Source organism: Helianthus annuus, chromosome 3 (assembly GCF_002127325.2).
Source record: "Helianthus annuus cultivar XRQ/B chromosome 3, HanXRQr2.0-SUNRISE, whole genome shotgun sequence".
In the NCBI taxonomy this organism is placed as follows: Eukaryota; Viridiplantae; Streptophyta; class Magnoliopsida; order Asterales; family Asteraceae; genus Helianthus; species Helianthus annuus.
Window position 1 is genome coordinate 11195472 of NC_035435.2, and position 20835 is coordinate 11216306.

Below are 20835 nucleotides of genomic sequence, written 5' to 3' on the forward strand. Positions count from 1 at the left end.
GGGGTGCTCCTTGTTACCACTCTCCGGCGTGAGAATCAGTAGTTTGCTTGGGAAGCAAAGTAAGATAGTAGTAGTAGTGAGAGAGTTGTGAGAAGATACCTCAAACCTGGTTTGGGGTTGGTATTTATAGCCGAGGAGTGGAGGAGGATGATGATGGATGGACTGACGACGTGCTGCCCCTTTTCAGGTGTGTCAGGCTCGTCGGTTATGGAGGTTATGCCACGTCAGTCCATTGCTTACGTAGCTCTGACAGGTAACTGTCATTGGTGCCACTTGCACTGTGGTGTCAGTACCACTTGCTTGAGTACATAGGATGCGGTGCAAGCCGCATCGCTACATGCGGTAACATCTGAAGTTACCGCGTCTCCGACTTGTGATCAAGGAATACGCGAGATGCGGTGCTAGCCGCATCGTCGTCTTGCCTGCATCCCTTGTCGTGACGAAAATGTCCGTATGGTGCGGTGTCAGCCGTACCACTACGTTCATCTCCTTCTATGCCTAAGGTAAGGCTTTCCTGTATTGATAGAAGTGTTCACTGGACGCGGTGCGATGCCGCGTCGCTGTGAATACTTCCGTTTTCGTACACCAGATGTGATGCTATGTCGCATCACTCTACCGTTCTCCTGTTCCATGTAAGTCCTCTTTTGTTACTAGATAGATTGGATTCAACCCTTGTGTCGATGCGTTCCCGCATGGGCACAAGTGGGTTGTTAGCCAGTGGGGGTTTTGATAAGGGTAATGGTCACTCGCGGTCGATGCTGACGCGAGATCTGGGACCATACCCCTTCACCCTTCAATATATATAGTTTGTAATTTTAAAAATTTTCAAACCGCTATATATTTTATCGTTTAGTGGTTGGCAAACTTGAGAACTTGGTTGATTTGAACCATTGTGCGCGCATCCAAATGCATATTACATGATGACATCGAAAATTACAACAATTACAAAATCCAAGATGATCATAACATTCCAAAACAAGAATCAAATGGTGTCTGGTGCACCAAACCGGCGAAAATAAAAAAACAAGTGCATTCCTTTTTTCGCGATAAATTCAAAGAAAGTGCTTTTAACAGACCTGAGCTTTTTTGCCACAATATTAAAAGGATTTCTGGGGATTAAGGTGTGATGCTTACCGAGCCTTTCTTTGAACAAGAAATCAAAAACGCTATTTTTGGATGTGGAGATGACCGTGCTCCGGGTCCGGATGGTTTCAATTTCAGATTCATTAAGCATTTCTGGGAATATCTTAAAGAAGATTGTTGTAATATTTTTGCATTGTTTCACAGCAGTGGCTCTATAAGTGATGGTAGCGGGTCATCGTTTATTGCTCTTGTTCCCAAAGTTTCCGATCCGGTTTCGCTTAACAACTTTAGACCTATTAATTTGGTCGGAGTTATTAGTAAAGCTATCTCCAAAGTTATGGCTAACCGAATGAGATGGGTTTTGGATGGGATTATTTCGGACACGCAGTCTGCTTTTTTGAAAGGTAGATATATCTTGGACGGTCCCTTTATTATCAACGAACTTATTTCTTGGATTAAAAAGAGGAACTCGGAAGCTTTTTTCTTGAAAATTGACTTTGAAAAAGCATATGACAACGTCAACTGGAAGTCTGTGATTAATGTGCTACTTCAAATGGGATTTCCGAATTTGTGGTGTAATTGGATCCTTGGAATTCTCAAATCGGCATCTTCGTCTGTTCTGGTGAACGGGGCTACGACTTTCCTATTTAGATGTGAGAAAGGTATGAGGCAGGGGGACCCTTTATCTCCGTTTTTGTTTTTGGTTGTTATGGAAGCTCTTTCCTGTATGTTCAATAGGGCGAGAGACGCGGGGGTTATCAATGGGGTTGCTACTCCAAATAATGGGCCAATTATCACTCATCTTTTGTATGCTGATGATGCCTTAGTTGTGGGTGAGTGGTCTAAATCCAAAGTGTCTAATATTGCGAGAATTCTCAGGTGCTTTTATGTTTGTTTTGGTCTTAAAATAAATTTAGAGAAATCCAATTTATTTGGAATTGGGGTTGGGTTGGAAGAAACAGGGGTGATGGCAAATGAGGTTGGTTGTAAACCGGGTTCTCTCCCTTTTAAATATCTTGGTTTAAATGTGGGGGCTAATATGAACATGATTAATAGTTGGCAGCCTGTGTATGATATTTTCCGATCCCGTCTTGCTGAATGGAAATCCCACCTCTTGTCGATTGGTGGTAGAGTCACCATTATAAAATCGGTTATGGAAAGTCTTCCAAACTACTATTTCTCTTTATATAAAGCCCCTAAGAAGGTTATATCGGGCTTGGAAGCTATGATAAAAAAGTTTCGTTGGGGAGGCGTGCAAGATGAAAGAAAGATGCATTGGGTGGCTTGGGATCGCGTCACTTGTGACAAGAAAGAGGGGGGTTTAGGTTTGAACAAGCTTATGGAGATAAACATTTCTCTCTTGGTTAAATGGGGATGGCGATACAAAACCGAGGCCAATAACCTTTGGAAAAGAATTGTCAATGCTTTACATTTCAGTCGGGTTGGGTGGGAATGTACCCCGTTTAAGAAATTACTATGCGGTGTGTGGAATAACATAACCAAGGTGTTTATCAACACTAAAGCGAATGGTGTTACTCTTCGGAACTTTTTAAAAGGTAAAGTGGGTAACGGGAACTCTATCTCTTTTTGGCTGGATACATGGGTTTCCAGCGAACCGTTAAAGCTGGCGTTTCCGACATTGTTCCGTCTTGAGACAGACAAAAGATGCAAAATTTCGGACATAATAAAACGTCAAGATGCTGTTTTATTTTTTGATTGGAAATGGAAGACGCCTATGTCCGATCAGGCGGTCATTGATGACTTGCAGCGGCTGCAACAGGCCCTCATCTCGGTCCAGCTTTCAAGTAATGCTGACAATTGGAATTGGGCCGATGACCCAGAAGGTATGTTCTCTGTTAAATATGTTAAAAATCCGCTGCATTCGGTTCTGAAGACTAGTAACAGGTTCAGCATGGTTTGGTGTAATTGGATCCCCGACAAATGCAATATTCACGTATGGTGTTCGGAGATGGAAAGGATCCCTACGGGTGAAGCCTTAAGAAAAAGAAATGTTATTCACGGCGAATCGACGTGTCCAGTTTGTAACTCAGCCGAGGAGTCTGCTGAACATGTGCTTAATTCTTGTTTCGTTACGTCCAATGTTTGGAACGGAGTGAGCGCATGGTGTAAACTTCCCAACTTTTTCGCTTTTTCGATCAAGGATCTTCTCGAATTTCACAAAGTTACTCCAATGTCGGAAAAGAAAAAGGAAGCTATTCATGGTATTATCATTATTATTTGCCGGTGCTTGTGGCGTGCGAGGAATATGTGGGTTTTCTCCAATACTCCAATCAAGATTGATAACATTATAAGTGAGGTTAAGTCGTTAGGTTATCTTTGGTACTCAACTAGATCGAAAAATAAAGGTATAGGATGGAGCGAATGGTGTTCTTTTGAATTCTTTTGATTTCATGTATCCGTTGTTGTAGTTTTTGGCCGGCCCGGTTTGGGTCGGTTGTGCGTTAATGAAGTTTACTTTAAAAAAAAAAAAAAATTCAGAAGGTAGTCAATAAACTGTACATGTCATGTAATTCACAAATACATGTGTCCGTGCCATATTACTTTCCATATTATTTTTCTATAGATGAATTAAAATTAATTTTATATATTATCATCTTTGTTTCTTATATATACCAGGTTATCATCCGAGATTGCTTCTCACGTTAGAGAAAGTTATTTATATTAAAAACTATTTATGATTAATATATACTTAAAATCATACATAATGTATGACATATTAATGCCTTCACTATAAGAAGAGTTACAAACTTTTGATTAACTTATTCACGGGTTATGAAGTTGTAACCAAACTTATAAACATATTGACTACTTATGTGGAATCTTATGTGAAAAAAGCCAAATAAATAACTAAAACCAAACAATCATATCTAATGGGTTTGAAATATGTTTACTAAATATGTTTGATGCAACCATAACCCGAACCAATCAATTTATAAGTAATAAATGGGTTCGAAATGCCATTTTTACTAAATAAAATCTACACAAAAGAGTGTAATATTGGATAGTTAAATGGCTTACATGAAAGGGGGCGAAAGCTTGAAAGACAAATTTTGAGAATTTCAATTCCGGTTATATCCTCCACAACGTCTTATAAAAGGCTGTATAATGCTTTTCCTATGTATGTTATATACTCCTGTTTTGAAACCTACTATGTGAGCTCATTGTCAAATTTATTGTTTGTGCAATTATAGATGTAATAGAACAATAGAAAAAATTGACATATTACATAATAGGTTATCACCCGTAAGTTTCACAGACTAAAGCAAGTTAAATTCATACAAACACACTACAAAATCAAATATAATTGAAGGCACAGCTGAACCTACGTCGACCTTAGCAAAACGCCTGTAACCAGTTGTAGTTAGTTTTTATGCAATTTTTGCAACATTTGTATTGTTGTGAAAAGTGTAGTTTTGCAGCGTCTTTTTGTTGTCAAAAAGTGCAGTTTGTGCTCGGTTTAGATTCCTTGAAAGTTTCTCCAGTTCGTTGAATTCATTTGCATCAGTCTGTGCCCGGTTCCATTAAAAACTTTGTTGTGAGAATCCCATTAACCATTTTGATCCGTTCTGCAACAATTGCCTTCTTTTCTTGTTCCAGGGATACATCACTGGAAAATAAACACGCAATGAACAGTGGATGAGCCGATAGTCATTCCAGATTAATACACATGCCCTCCAATACATTTGAAATTTTTGCCACAACTTAACCCAAACATCTTAATTGACATATATAACCCAAAGGACTGTAAGATTCATTTTGAAACGATTTAAAAAAATGAATCTCATAATAATTTAAATTTATAAAACTACTTTTTAAGAAAGGAATATAAAACAAACCTTAAAATGGTTGCAATCTTGTGTTATATATTGATGTGTGTCGAGACTCATAGGAGTTTTGGTCAGTATTCTGGTAAAGAAAAGTCAGAAAGTATTAACGGGTCATCTCATTTAAAGTCTTATAGTAGTTTTATTCGATATTCTGATAAAGAAAAGTCAGAAAGCAGGCATCAATCCTTTGGGGAATATTTTACCAAGTAGGTTTGAGAAAGATGGGTTAAGACAATCACACTCAAGTGTATCAGCAAGCATGGTGAGTCATGGCCCATGATAATAGTTGCTGACTTGACTGGTGCTAAAAAAAATATCCATAGCCAAAGCAATGGTGGTTCTTTACCGTCTGGTGGTGGCATTAATGGTGTAAAGATTGTGTTTGAGAGAGATTTCACATGGCTTGAAGTAGAAGAGAAACAAACGAACCCTGAGCTTGGAAAAGTCCTGTCTCCTGGATTGTGTAGCGCCATTTAGAGCCTACCAATTAATTGGTAATTCAGCTGTGATTGGTGGTGATAAATGGACCTCAACACAGGTTGAGGTGCCTGTGATAGTCAGTAGTAATGGAAGCAACACTTATGTTGTACAACCGATATCAATCTCTGCATGTGCATAAAGGTCTTGAGCCAAAGAAAGATGATGCAACTTACACCATTCATAACATATGATCAGGTCAGATCCGTTTTGTCCAGGGTTTAGCTAACCAACACCTTTGATACACCAACTGAAGGGGTATGGTCACAAAAAGCCGCGCAGACCATTTAGGTCGCGCGCTGAACCATACTCCTTACTCAATAAGCTGATTAATCCATAGACCTTGCGTGGGCTACTTAGGTAAAACCTGAGCCCCGTGCGAGGCCCAAACGAGAGATAACATCAGTTTCACACTTAGTATCTTGAATAAGAGCCCTCAACTCCTACAACCTCGCGCGGGGTAGTTGCGCACACAACAAGGGTCGCGCAAGAGTTACGGCGCAGGGCAACTTCAGGAAGTACCAAAGGTACGAGTGGCAGAAGAGCGAGCCAATCAGCGTCCAGCAGGCTGTATTCTATCGTGCTCCACGATTAATGATCATGTAGGAGACAAAAGGTACACAAGGACGCCTACATGGCACCAATCAGGGGGCGGCGACAACTGCCCCATGATCTCCACTCACCTGTTGATGTCAGAAAGGCGACAGGGACGACAACCTGGACACGTGGCTCCAATCAAGGTGTGCCAGCGCCGAGGATCTTCTAGAAGCCACTAACTGTCGACACCAGAAAGACAAGGAGGATATCCCCTGTCATCGCCTTCCGGTCCAAGGCCCATCAGCCCATCTCCTCCTACACCACTCCGGCTATAAATAGGGACCTGCATACTCATGTTAAACATTCCGTTCTCTCCACTCCCACTCTTAACACACACTTTATTCTCCTCAAAACGGTCACTTATTCTTACGCCGGAGTCCGGTTAAGAGGGAAACCCCCATATTCCCCTCTTAACGAGCTAACGGGGTGTTGCCGTTTTGTAGGAAAAAAGGATCACACTTGAGCTTAGGAAAGATTAAGAAGATTAACCCTCATGTTTGAAACATAAACCCAACTAATAACTTAAAATTAGTTCCGTGTTTATTCATTGGCGCCCACCGATTTTTTACAATCACTTCTTCATTTTTCTGAGTTTTTTCTACTCTCTCGATTATGGCTGGTCAGTGAGTGCCCGATTTCGGTTTCGGAACACACTCTAACGTAGGAACGGGTGAGGACAACACGCACATCCAACTCCAACCTACTGATGAGTTAATCGAAGGCGAAGCAACGAACACTGGGGGACCCCGTGTGAGTATCACTCGCATCACTCAAACGGGTACCCCAACAAGCAATATCGCTGGTCCGTCAAACTCAGCTCCAAACCCGAATATTTTGGCGTTACTAGGGCTACCAGAAGGCGAAACCTTAGCTTCCTGGTATGCCAAGCAGATTGCAACTATAAATGCTGCGTATCAGTATTTGAGCGCACAACAAGCGATTCTGCAAGCAGAACCATCCTTGGTTACACCTCCGGGTCCAACTCAGGGGGCGCGCCAGACACCCCCTCAACAAAACATACAAGGGCAATTCAACAGACCACCTCCCCAGAGAAGACCAAGCGTGCACGACACGCGCGACACATACGGTGAGACAGGCATTTACTATGACCATCCATCTAATGTGCAACAAAGGCGCCCAGTTCATAGTCGGCTAGGGCCGCGCAACATGAACAATGAATGGGACGACACAGACCCGGACGATCCTACTAGGCAAGATGATGAAGGTTCCTCAGTCTTCAACCGTTTGCAGAAAAATCATGAATCTTACAGACCAAGGCCGCACGCCGCCTACAACGAAGAAGCAGAGCGGGATTTCAGTTTTGTTTACAGACCAGCAGAAGCTGCTGAACACTCGAAGTTCATCCGAAGCATCGCTCTAGCCCCGCTAGAAAAAGCAAAGCTACCTCCAACAGTTGGGAAGTTCAACGTTCTCACTGACCCTGATGATCATGTTCGAGTATTTACAAGCGTTGGTGTTTTAGGACAATGGACCATGCTAATGTGGTGCCATCTGTTCATTCAAACTCTTACAGGGGCTACTCGCGCCTGGTTCGACAGCCTTCCATCTGGAAAAATCAAGTCATGGGTCGACTTCAGAGACCAATTTGTAACCCATTTTGGCCAGCAGAGACGTTATCAGCGCGATACGTCCGAAGTGACAGACATCTGGCCTAGAGAAAATGAGGGGTTAGAAGATTTTATCACTCGCTTCAACAAGGAGTGTTTAGAGATTGGATATGTAAACGAATAATTAATGCCCACCCACTTCAAAAAGGCCATCCATTGCGATAGTCTAATCAGGACTATCACAGGAAAGGATGGTATACCCAAAGAATATGACAAACTCATGGCAGCTGCAAAGATTGTAGCGCAGAACGAAGAATCATTGGCTGGAACCAAAAGCTCTTACACCGTTTTTCAAAAGCAAACTCGCGCGACAATAGCAAGCAAAACAGAAACAGAAACCCTGGATGGAAGGCAAACCAATCCATCGGTTATGAAGAAAGGCCTCGCTTCAAAGAAGATGCGCGAGACACAATTGATCGTATCGGCTACCGTAAAGCAATAAAGAATGAGAACCGAGAGAAACATTGGACTCCGCTCACTAAGACGCCTAAGGAAGTGCTTATGATGGAGAACCACGATTTTAAAGCGCCTATGTAACACCCCAAAACTCGAATTATTAAATTCGTTAGTATGTTACCATGTTTAATTAAATGAAAGACAATAACTAAGTTATTAAACTTGATTAAATTCCTAACAAAATAAGTGAGGGAATGAGTAGGGTGACAATTAAGATCAAGTAACTAACTTAAGGGGCTAATATTGTCAAAAAGGGGGAAAGTTTAAACTTAATTGAAACAAAAACCACACACACACTCACACACTAGGTGTGTACGTGCGATCGAGCAGGAGAAAGGGGAAGGGGTGTAAACCCTAACCCACAAGAAATCATCAAATTGAAAAGGGAACCGAGGGCTGATTGTATCCATGAACCAAGAATGATGATCCCTTAAGCGTTTCTAACATCGAGTAAGTCAAATTATGTGGTTTAAGTAAAGTTTGATGATGTGGGTTTGTGAAAGTTGTGATCATATATGAAATTTAGGATGAATGTGTGTTAGAATCACCTTATGAAACTGGAATTATGCTAGAATTTCGGATTATCTTGATGTTATATGTAAACCCACTTGTATGTTATAATGCCATGGACATGTTGATGGAATATGTGTTAAGTTAGTTGTAGTTTTGGTATGTGAAGATGATTAGGGTAGATTGATGTTATATGAACCTGAATTAGAAAGAAAATTATGTAAAAATGTTAAATGTGATGACCTTGATAAGAAATGGTATGAATGTGCTTGAGTTACTTGTACACTAGGCTCGATAGATGGTACGCACACCAAGTGTTTGATGAAATGCCTAGTATTGGTTTGTATATGTTATCACTTGTATGGAATATCAATTAAGTAGTAATGAAGATGATCGTTTATTATGTGTATGAGAAGTGCTTAGTTGTGATGTTGTGTGCAAAATGAACATGACGTAAATACATAAGTATGCATGCTAGAAGCTCATGTATGACCTTTGTGATGATGGAATGATAAATGGCTAGATTGATTAGCATTATAGTATTACAATACATTTCGAACTCGTTAAGCAATTTACACGTGAATGAGGGTGTGCTTAATGATGCGTATGATTATGCATACTAATCATTGAATGGATGTAATGGAAGGAAATAATAGGAACATGTCAAGGAAAGCTCAAGCATGGAAAGGCTAACGAGTCAACAGTAAACATGGGAACTATGCGTAAATTCGGACGCACGAGGTAAGTAAACTCCCAGACTCCCACTTTAGTAGTAATGGAATTAATTGTATGATAATTGTTAGAGGTTATGTTGAAATGCGTTATTGCGGATGATATCAAATAAGTAGTATTAAGTAAGTGGTTTCCGAATCACTTCTTAGATTATTTAAGCAAAGTTATGTGCTAGTCACTTAAGCATGATAATCGAAGCCTATTAGGATTTGGTTATTTAGAAGTGAAGGTTTTCGCTATGTAGACCAACGGGTCAAATTAAGAATTTATTTCATTACGGAATGGTTGCATAAGTATAGACGGCGGTATTATAATCCGGGTAATTAACAGGTAGAATTTCTCATAAGTGCGCTAACCGAGAGACGGGGACGCGGGTTAATGGGCAAAGGACTTGGTTTGAGACATGACCAATGGGAACAATTTCCTGTAAGGAAATTGTGCTAATAAAGTTCAATTACGTAAAATTTATTGAAATGAATAAGTTTAACGTTTACTGGGAATCGGGTTCATAAACTCATTGTACGGAACTCCGAATAATATAAAAGTGTTATAGTTATAACGTTCATGTGAGTTTTGGGTATAAACGTATGAGTTGTTTGATAAAAACATGAACGGGTCGAATAATTCGTAAATGAATATTAAGCCGAAAGCATATAAGTTAAGAACTTTCTTTAGTTTGGATGTTAGATTTTAAGTCAATTTGATAGAGGACCAAAATATGGTCATGTAGGAAGAAACGGGAGGTTAAACGGGTGAACGGTTTGAAAGTTACGGCCATTTTCGTAAAAAAAAGTTGGAAAAGCTACAGAGCAGCCAAATCGTAAGCTACGGCTGAGCCGTAGGCTACAGAACGTAGCTGCTGTTTCGATCAGAACAGCCGAATCGTAAGCTACGGCTTAGTCGTAGGCTACGGAATGTAGCTGCTCATTGGACCAGAACAACTGAATCGTAAGCTACGGCTCAGCCGTAGCTTACTACGGGCAGCTTTTGCAAAATGTTGATTGTTTTGTTATTTTGGCCTTCGGGCATAAATAGATACATTATAAACTCCTCATAACTAACGTATTTGGATTATAAATGTGTCTGGGAACGAGTAAGTATGTATGTATGTATGTTAATATGTATAACACCTATTTTATAAGAGTTGTGAATATGACATGTTAGTATAAGTTTATGTGTATAAATGTGTGTATGTGTGTATGAATGAAGCATGTATATAGGTGTATATGATTGCATAAACGTAGATATGACGGTAAGTATGTATGAATGCAAGATGCTATGAATGTAAGATGATATGTTTGTACATAGGAATGGCTACAAGATGTCTGGGTATTGACGATTACTAATGATGTGCCTTAAGTTTGCAATGAAATGCAGGTATGAAATCGTCGGGTTCATGAGGAATTGATACCGGACTTGGATTAAGAGTATTTAACAGAATGCTTGGATAATTCCATGTTTACATTATGGAATGCTATGCGAATTTCAATTATATAGTATAATGTTGTATGGTGAGATAATGACTAATGGTTAAGTCGTATATGATGTCCACAGGTATCACACTGATTTCCTCTACCACTAACGAAGATAAGCGGGCATAGATCAAGTCAAAGAACAAGGATTGTACGGATAGGACGGTCACCTAGCTTGAATTATGTAACGCGCCTGGAAGTATTAATTTAAGTATGAACGTTGTTAATTCTTTCTAGTAAAAGTTTGACATTTTTGTAACTAAGCCTTTTCGTAAGTAATGTCCTTAATAAAAAAAGAATTTTTAAGCTCATATTTCCGCTGCGTCGTTTTTAAGATATTACGTGTTTAAGGGTGTTAAAGCCTAAGCCAATGACCAACAAGAAGGGGCAAGACCCCAATCTTTACTGCGATTTTCACAAGGATATAGGTCATTTGACAGATGACTGTATCAGCCTAAGGCAAGAGATCGAGAAGGCTTTAAAAAGCGGCAAGTTAAGCCACCTGGTGAAGAACGTGCGCAAAGAAACGCGCCAGATTCAAAGGAATGACGATGGAAGCCAGAAGAAGGTTAGGCGCCTGGAAACTCACATGGTCAACGGACCAAGGAACAACGCAAGGAGCAAAGGCAAGCGCCCATTTGAGCCAGCGTGGCAGGAATAACAAGTCATCTTTCCGGTAGTGCGCGGGGACCACGCGCCACGCGCCCCGTCGTCATTACCGGCATCATAGGCCACTATGAAACAGAGTACGTCTTCATCATGTCACACCCCGACCACGTAAAACATCAAATCGTGGCGGAAACGTCGGGGAGTGTTGTAACAGAATTATTGTTTCACAACCATGGCATACAAAGTTATATTTTATTTAGCAACCAAACGAGTTTCATTGTCTTAAACTAAAGATACAAGAGTATATCACATAAATTAAACTAAGTCTATCTTCATTTTTAAGTCTCTAAGGCACAGGTCCGCTCTAGTGTCACGATCAACATCCTAAGCAACAGCTACTGAAAACACATGTGAAAATAGGTACGTCAGCATAAAAAAATGCCTGTGAGTAACATAGGTTTTGTGAAAATAGGATTCATGACTTAGGTTTTAGAAAATGTTTAATGAAATTTAGTCATGAACCTTGTAAATTGTTTTGTTTTGTAATTCATTTGAAAAGCGATAAAATCAGATGATATGTATAAATAAAAGAATAATGTATGGTTAAAAGAATAACCAAGTAAAAATAAGTTGTATAAAACAAAATTGTTTTGTAAAGCAAAGTCTTGTGAAAAATATGTTATTTGTATAAAATGTATAAGTTTAAATTGAATGATTTAAATAACGCAACGACATGTAATACAATACAATACAATACAAGCACTTATATATAGGAAGTACCAGCGGCATATCCACCATGCTTGTATCATACTACACACGTCTCGTTACTTAAGTCACTTAAAAAACCACCAATGTATAAAGTCCATGTTTAAACCAACCATCAAATGTTCTTGTCTAAATCATTGTCATATGTTTAAAAGTCCAAAATGTAGTCATGTAGTCATGTATGTGTAACAAATGTTATGTATGTTAAGTAAAATGTGTTCACTTAAACCAAATGTATAAATGTATAAAACAAAGTATTTTGAGTATATCAAAAAGTTATGCTTTGCAAAGTAAGAGCATGTTTTAAATGATACAAACATTTATGTGGTAAGTTAACGCATACATTCAAGCCTTGAGACAGACGGATAACCCTAAGTAAAGGTTATCAAAAGAAATGTTTTCGGATTCAGCCATTCCTTTCATCCAAACAAACCTAGGATGTCAGGAACGGGATTTGTCAAGTCCTATGGTACCATTACTTACTACCGAGCGGCGTAGCTAATGTTAATGAATGTATATAAGTCCCGTATGTTCAAACCAAATGTTCTACCAAATGTAAACATGTTATATGAAAACAATGTACTAAGTATGCTAAGTTAACATACAAAGCAGAAAAGTCATGTAAAACAATGTGCTAATATGCCATGTAAACATATATAGCAAAGTAATGTAATGTAAATCAATGTGCTAGCATGTTAAGTAAACATACATAGCAAAACATAATGAAATCATGTACTAATAGTGTACTAATGAACATAGCAAGCATATGATGTAAAACATGGAAAGCACGAAAGTAACAAGTAGGCACATGTGTTTCACCCCAAAATGTTTGAAAAACAGTAAAAGAGGGGACTATGTACTCACTTGAGATTGCTCAATAGACTTTGGATATCCACCAAGCAAGCTAGAAGATCACGGATTCAAACGGCACCTAATATAGGTATTTACATTAATAAACGGACCTATCGGAGGATCGGGTAGTACGAGGGTTCGTAAACCAAATAAGTGTGGGAACTTATATAATATGGTTTGACAAAGCCTACATACTAAAACGAAACTTATCCTAAGTGCTTTTGACCCGTTTAGGTAGCTTATGCTACTTTAACGCGTCGTTCGCGTAAAACGCGTATGGACCGCCTAACTAGTCCTATGACAAGCAAGATATGCCTTAACATGTTTAATATTGTTGCTAAATCAGTTTAGATGTCAAAAGTTATGTTACATAGGCTTAAAATGAATTTTGGCGCAAAAAGGGTATTTTGGTAATTTTCCTAAGGCATAAGAACTACTTATCATACAACTACTTAAACGACGTGACCATAAGGTATAACCTCGGAAGGTTATTCCCTATACAACTATGGTCACCTAAAGTGTTTGGTCGGATCTTAATGATCGACCAAATGGGTCGGGTTCGAAAGCATAAGTGATTGTTTAGATCGCTTACCTTTACGACCCTAGACAAGCACAAATCTAAAAGTGACGAGTTAAACATGTTAAAACATGTTTAACAAAGTTTAAAAACAGGTTTGGTATCAAGACAAAGGGTCTTGATACCCAAAAGTAGTTTGGTTACAAAATACGCAAGAATACGCATTTTGGCCGAAACTACGACTCGTCATTGAGCCTAGATAACGTGATAATCACTAATCAGTAGGTATAGTCACTAGGGACTATAACCATCGTGATTACGCTCACGTTGCGAAGTTCAAACGAACTTCGCGTTAACCATAAACTGGTCAATGCAGAAAGTCAAACACAGCTTGACTTTAACGCTAAAATGAACGAAAAACGCGAAAGAATACTTACAGAAGGTCCCCGCAAGATTGATTTCCAAGTATTTCTCAGGTATGAAGTGATAACCACTCCAACTTAGAGAAAATCTCAGAATCAAGTGGGTTTTTTCAAGTGAATGGTTTGGGTATTTATAGGAATGCTAGAACCGTTAGGATCATTTATCGGGAAACGAGCTTCGATCTAGTCCGTACACCTCATATCCACTGTTTTTGAGAAACCATGGGCATAAAAAACAAGCACATAGAATCAAAGAAACCAGGTGCAAAGGTGTGCAACAGCTGGAACAAGCTGGAAAACACATTCTGATGTCTGGGACCTGCTTACAGACCATAAGATCATTCCCATACGGTCCGTAAGGACCTTGCAGGTCTGATACTTTCCAGAAATTGCAAAATGGTCCCTGCACTTGAAAAACATGCATTTCGGCCCATTTTTGACACGTTTAAGCCCCGTTAACCCCATTTCAAAGCTCTAAAATGAAGTTAAAGCATAGGGAACTTAAAATGTGCTCAAAAATATGTCGGATGTTGGCTCGTTTGGTCGTACGGTTGCGTTGTTCGGTTAATTACGACGGAAGTCGTAACGGACGCAAAAACGATCCAAATTATGCGACGAATGGATTTTTATCAAGAAAATCATTAAAACATAATATTTTAATGATTACATAAATTTTTGGATGTTCGGATGTATTCAGAACGTAAGTTATGCGCGAAAATGCAAACTTATGCACTTTTTGATGCTTTTAGTCCCTAAATGAGCATAAAGTTTATTTTAGCACACCGAACCCCTCAAAGCCTATTTCTATGCTATGTAAAGGATATTTAGGGTGTGTTTAACTTATGATCATGTTCCGGAATGTTCGTTACAGTTCGAATCGGCATACTTTCGCAATTTGTCAATTTTAGTCCCTGTTAGCGAATAAACTTGATTTTGCCATACCAAAGCCTTCAAAACTTATTTCTAAGTTATGTAAAGGTTATTTAAGGTATGTTAAGCATAAGTTGATGTTCCGGAGTATTTGTCGCGTTAAACTGAGTACATTCATGCACTAGTTTGCGTATAATTCTCCAGAAAGCGACATGGAGTTTGAAATTCAATAAAAGTCAAAACATGAAAAACATCAAACATAAACAAACAAGCATTGGGATCAAATAACTTTATTTCATTGATAACTGAATTGTTCACAATGATTACAAGCACAAATGTCACACATCGATCCAGGAAGCACTGCTGACATCATTTATGAACAATGTTTCAACCAGTTTGATGAAGAGTAAAAAGCGCGCCTCGAGCCTGTTGATTATCCTCTATCCGGATTTTGCAATGAGACAGTCTTCCCATTGGGCCAAATCAGCTTCCCCGTCATGCTGTCTGATGGGAAGCATTCAAGAACCACGAATGTTAATTTCATGGTAATGCCGGTCAAGTCAAAGCATGACGTCCTAATTGGAAGAGAAACTCAAGGAGAAATGAACATGGTAACCTCCACGCCCCACTCAGCCATTGGCTTTCCAACTGAAACAGGGGTGGCGATTATCTACTCAAAGAAGGAAGTAATGGCAACAGAAGATGCGCGCCCGGTAAAAGCAGCCAAGATCTCACCAACCGAGCCAGAAAAATGGGTTTTGAACCGCAAGTACCCAGATCAGACGGTGACGATCGGCCACACAATCTCACCAAGTATTATGACGCACCTCAAGCAATTACTGTTCAGAAACATGGACATCTTCGCCTGGACTCCGTCTGACATTACAGGTGTCCCGCGCGACGTCACTAAACATTGTTTAAATACTTATCCGTCCGTCGAGCCGAAAGTCCAAAGAAAGCGCAACCTAGGATCGGATAAAACAAAAGCCATGAATGAGCAAGTTTGTGAACTGCTGAAGGCAGGAATACTGAGGGAGGTGCGCTACCAAAGTTGGGTTGCGAACCCCGTAATGGTCGAGAAGTCTACAGGAGGATGGCGCATGTGTGTTGACTACACAGATCTCAACAAGGCGTGTCCCAAAGATTGTTATTCATTGCCTGAGATCGATAAGAAGATAGACTCTCTCGCGCCATTCAGGTGGAAATGTTTTTTGGATTGTTACAAGGGATATCACCAAGTCCAGATGAAGCTGGAAGACGAAGATAAAACAGCCTTCCGCATTGATATCGGAATCTTCTGCTACACAAAAATGCCCTTCGGGCTCAAGAATGCTGGCGCAACTTACCAGCGATTAGTGGACAAGATATTTGGTGATGACATTGGGAAACATATCGAAATATACATTGATGATCTTGTGATCAAGAGTCCCGAGGAGGACCAGATGCTTAAAGACATAGAGAAGACATTCAACTCTCTAAGAAGCGTGAACATGAAGTTGAACCCAGCAAAATGGTCTTTTGGAATGGCGGAAGGCAAGTTCCTAGGCTTCGTGGTTACAAACGGCGGTTTCCAAATTAACCCTGAAAAAGTTCAAGCCATTGAGCGAATGCCATCACCGCGCACGATCAAAGAAATGCAAAGATTAGTTGGTCGCTTAGCCGCGCTCAATCGATTTCTGTCAAATCACGCAGCGAAATCTTATCCTTTCATCAGTACGTAGCGCAACTGCGTGAAAAAGCAAGAATTTAAATGGATACTAGAAGCGGAAGCATCCTTCCAACAGATGAAAGAGTGCTTGATCAAGCTCCCTACCTTAACCGCGCCATTCGAGAAGGAACCACTCATTTTGTACTTGTCCTCTTCAGACAAGGCAATTGGGTCGGTATTGTTAGTGGAAAGAGACAGAGTTCAAACTCCAATCTACTATGTTAGTAGGGTGCTCACAGATCTGGAAAGACGATATTCAACCATGGAGAAGTTAGTGCTCGCGCTGCTACACGCCTCAAGAAGGCCGCACAGGTATTTCACTGGGCATATCATCACTGTACTCACTAACTTCCATATTGGCACCATCTTTCAAAAACCGGAGACATAAGGCCGTTTGGCGAAATGGGCAATTGAACTGGGGGGCCATAACATCCTGTATAGGCCACGCTCAGCTATCAAAGGCCAAGTATTAGCAGACTTCATCACTGAAGACCCAGAAGACAAGATAAAGGAATGCGAAGCAGTAGATACTCCCATCAAAGACACATCGGATGAATTATGGCTGTTATTCACCGATGGAGCTTCAAATGAAGACGGCGCAGGAGCTGGTTTGCACCTTGTCAGCCCTGAGAAGCATGAGTTCACCTATGCCATCAAGTTAGATTTCAAAAATACCAACAATGAGGCAGAGTATGAAGCATTCTTGGCAGGCTTGTGCCTGGCCATCAAGATCGGAGCACAGAATATCTTCTGATCGCGAGTTAAATCAATGGTTTGTATGATGCAAAGGGCGAGGTTATGGCTTTATACCTGGAACAAGCGAAGGAGCTACTCCAAAAGTTCAAATCATACAAGGTTATACATATCAACCGGTCAGAAAACAAGCCAGCCGACACGCTAAGCAAGCTTGCGTCAACAGCATTTCAGCATCTCGCCAAAGATGTAAGAATTGAAGTCTTGAAGAACCCGTCAGTATTGCTGTGCCAGGTCAATGTCATTCAGATAGGGCCACCTTCGTGGATGACCCCCATCATCCAGTACATCAAGAGGGAATTCTCCCAGAGAACAAGGCGGAAGCCAGGAAAATATAGAACAAAGCGCTGTTTTACGAAATGAACGGGGGTATTCTTTACAGGAGATCTTTTTTAGGCCCACTACTGTCACACCCCAATATTTCCACATATTACCGGTGGGCCCAGCGGGGAGTATCGTGACGTAGTTGATATCATCATTGTCAATACACACAATAATATAGCACAGCGGAAGGCTTGGTGAATAAACTTTTACAAACCATAATGTCTGAGTGTTTGAGTTTATGAATATACAGACTGGAATGTAATAAGATCCACAGGCGGATCAAGAAAAGTACAAAGAAACAAAATAACAGACTTCAGGTATCTATGGATTTGCAAGATCCTCTTAAGACACCCTATAGCTCCAGCCTATTACGAGAGGTACCTGTCAATTTAGTCTTTAAGAAAATACGTCAGTTTACACTGGTAAATACAATTAACTGACTCTTTTGAAAACATTTATGAAAATTGATTTAAGTGCACATGGCACAAATCATTTATAACTTGGGACAATTATTTAAAGATAATCTTGTTACCGATTTATATGTTTGTCATACAATTGGGGCCGGATGGAAGCCGGTCGTGATTAACCGACTCACCACTTATAGAACCCACAAAGGAGTTATCCCCAACATGTGGGTTTATATTTTAGCATTTGCATCTGTTAGGTGTATGCCTACACCCCGTGCATAGGTCGTGGCCATTTTCAAATGAAACGAGCCGAGGATATCTAGGGCACGGTCAGATTAACCCCCAATGTTCATGTTATCAAACAAAACAGATTAAAATGGGTTATGCAATTTATTAATCACAATCCGATTAAATGATTTCATACCCGACCAAGTGGTATTATTATAATACCATATCCCAAGCCCGTATAAGGGAAAATAAGTTAACAGTATTTACCTGATGCTAGCAGTATAATCCTAAAGCTTTTTGAAGGCATCTTCTGCCGGAAGCTATTTAATCTGTATAGAAGGTTTATTAACCTATTAGGATGCTAATGGGTCTTTAATTCAGTCAAGGACTTAAACCGACTAGCTAGAAGGAAACCTTACGGTTCTAAATGCTAGATTAAGCGGAGACCGGAATAGAATGTGGTTTAGACCCGACAAGCTTGGATACTTGTATAATATGGGTAAACTAAACACATTCTGGAAAATGAGAATTTAATGATAAGATTAAGCCCGTTTCGGCTATTTTACGTAAACTAGTCAAGTAAACCGATCCGAACGCATAAAACGCGTAACGGGTAACCAAATAATTTATATATAGGTCTTAGTCATTATTATGCTCAAAATATGTTAATACATCAGTAAGATGTTAACATATATGCCCAAAAAGTAATTTAAACCATATTAAGTCCCATAAGGGCATTTTGGTAATTTTAATGCTCATAAAAGAGTTTAAATGTTAAACTGAGTTTCAGGTCTGATCTAATTAATAAAAATATGTATTTTTATAAGTTATAACAGTAGGGTATTTTATATATGTGAAATTTATCATATATAACCAAACTATGTACCGTAGGGGCATTTTGGTAATTTCACATAAGCTTTATAGGTCAAAATAGACTTCTGAGTTTAAAAACTTTGGCTTACTATTTAATTATATAAATTAACTTAAAACATCAGTAGGTAACAAGTTTTATATGCCAAAAATAGTTTTGACCCATACTAAGTGCTAAAAACGCTTAAAAGTCGGTTTTAAGGGATATTCGGGTTAAAATAGGAAATCTGAGTTTTTGATCAGTTTATAAAGTTCAAAATACTTTATTTATCATATAGAATCAGTAGCAAAAGGTTTGGCATTAAAATGTTATGTAAAACTCATTTTATGCATGAAAAGGGTAAAACCGACATTTACCGAAATCAAGCTATAACCCTATGTTATGCTCAGCCTAAAAATAAATAAAAATCTTCAAAAAATCCAAAAATATTATTTTACATCAGTAGGTAAAAAGTTTGGTATTAAAAGTTGGGTTTAGATAGGCTTTATGCTAATTACGTCGTTAAATTAATAAAAACCTTTCTAGTTACGCTATTGAGCATAACTCCTAATCTAGACCTCAAACTGATGTCAAATTTTCGAGACAAGTCTAAATATCAGTAGCAAAGGTGTTTGTCCATTCACATTGCTAAAAATCTCAGTTGTATGTCAAAAGGGCGTTTATGGCATTTTTAAGCATAATTACGATGAAGTGCATATAATTCAAACCACTAGGCATCATGCAATATAACTCTAGAGGGTTATACTACTAAGTAATGTGTTCTGAATGGAAGCTTAAAACATGGGAGAATCAAGCTTAAACGGGTCAGAACTGAAAGTCAAAGCAAAAGTCAAGCTTTTGCGACTTTCGGTTGTAAACTGACCTTTGACTATTAATTGCCAGGTTAGGACTGATAAAACATGTTCTACTATTAATTACCAAGTCATTAGAATGTTAAAATATAATTTAGAACTTCTGTTTTATTAGTTTTAATCATTTTCAAACAATCTGTCCAGTTTGACTTTTTGTCAAACTACTTTGACCCGAAAATTGACTAGTCAAACGAGATAATTAGGAGGTGCCCTTTTAGGGGTTAATCACCTACCTTAATATGGTTCCATAACCACTTTCAATTTGATCAGTGGCTGGTCCATATGTGATTAATACGAAAGTCAAATCTAATTTTTGACAAGTTTGACTTTTTAGGTAATTAAGCTAATTAAAATGACTAAGCAAGTAATTAGAGGCTTACTAAAGGTCCAAGCTGTTTTTTCTACACTTGGTAATCTTCTCCTACTGATGTAAACTCCATAAGTTGGTTTTTAAGTGATGTTGCAAATGTGAGTTTTGAGAATTCAATACTAATGCTCCTTATATAGTACATCCCAATCTCTTGGATCATTAGCAGCTGTCATGGACCTCTTAGGGTCACCCCAGGTGTCCTAGTAGTTTATAAAAACCGTCCAATAGTCCCTTGTTTCGAATAGAATGAGAATAAGGCAGTTACACAGCTGAAACATACATTTGTCCAGAAATTCTGCCCAGCGACAAGCTTACGGACCGTAAGCTGAAACCCTTGCGGTCCGTATTCAACTCTTACAGGCCGTAAGTCCGAATGAATGCGGTCTATAACCGAATCTGAATTGCATCGCCCAGTTACCTCCTTGCAGACCGTAAGCCTAGGCCATACGGTCCGTAACCGATGACCAGAGGACAAAAATTTTAGG

General features: G+C 39.3%; 1 long non-coding RNA gene across 1 annotated transcript; it reads left to right on the forward strand.

The window, feature by feature from the left end:
• The first annotated feature begins 8386 nt into the window (after window positions 1-8386).
• LOC110928629 lies at window positions 8387-11114 on the forward strand. Its single transcript, XR_002586518.2, has 3 exons — window positions 8387-8539; window positions 9246-9340; window positions 10886-11114. It is a non-coding gene; the product is annotated as an uncharacterized LOC110928629 (long non-coding RNA).
• Window positions 11115-20835: the final 9721 nt, after the last annotated feature.